General features: G+C 34.5%; 1 long non-coding RNA gene across 1 annotated transcript in view; it reads left to right on the top strand.

Moving 5' to 3' along the window:
• LOC107654435 (uncharacterized) overlaps window positions 1–809 on the top strand; it is a 2,731-nt gene extending 1,922 nt beyond the window's left edge. Inside the window, exon 2 of the long non-coding RNA XR_001630334.1 lies at window positions 707–809. This is a non-coding gene — a long non-coding RNA (uncharacterized LOC107654435). The remainder of the gene's footprint in view (window positions 1–706) is intronic.
• Window positions 810–837: the final 28 nt, after the last annotated feature.

Here is an 837-nt window from a genome sequence, read left to right on the forward strand (position 1 = left end):
ATTAAAACTACGAAGTCTTTAATAATACATTTTTTGTAGTTTTTAGTGAACTAATTAATTTCAATAACAGTTATAGGCTACTAATCCAAGTAGCCTACTTAATTTAGCAAACAAGCTAATATTGCTTTGGAAAATTTTGTTGTTATTATTAATGAAATAAATATAGGTCTGTATTTCATATACATTTCCATTTGGAATCCAGAATCGGGCCAGTACAGGCTAATTGTATAATCTATGCTGGCGTGATTGTGGCCTGATGCCGGCAGTGTCGGCTCAGTTTCGGCACCCGGACTCGGGCCAGCGTATTCGGGCCGATTCTGGCGCGTCATTCATTCCCGTGATTCACACGAGTCCGGCAACCGCATCTGGCCCGAGTTATTTCTTCCGGCTTGCCGGATTTGGGCCGTTATCGGGCCAGATCTTTTTGGCTACCTGGGAAGAGACTTTCTATGATATGTGTACTTTTTTTAAATAAAATTCATGTATGTTAGATAATTTTGTTGTTGATCAAACATATGTAATAGTTCTTCCTGTAGAAACATGGGATTTGTGTCTATAATACTTACAAATAGTTAAAGTTTCAGAGACATAATTTATAAAATCATCAAAAAGAGATATATATATATATATATATGTTTACATCAGGGTTCATTTTTGTCTCCTTTTACAATTAACTGAAAATAAACCATTTTTACTTTTATTTCAGAGTTAAATGAAGAAAATTAGGAGAATGAAGAATCAAGTGAAGTTGAGGAGAGAAATCATATTAAAACTGAAGAAAAACCTTTGAGCTGCTCTCAAACCAAACAGGATTTAAAGAAAAGAAGAGCCAAGAAA

This window comes from Sinocyclocheilus anshuiensis, unplaced genomic scaffold, assembly GCF_001515605.1.
Source record: "Sinocyclocheilus anshuiensis isolate Anshui unplaced genomic scaffold, SAMN03320099.WGS_v1.1 scaffold3542, whole genome shotgun sequence".
Classification (NCBI taxonomy): domain Eukaryota; kingdom Metazoa; phylum Chordata; class Actinopteri; order Cypriniformes; family Cyprinidae; genus Sinocyclocheilus; species Sinocyclocheilus anshuiensis.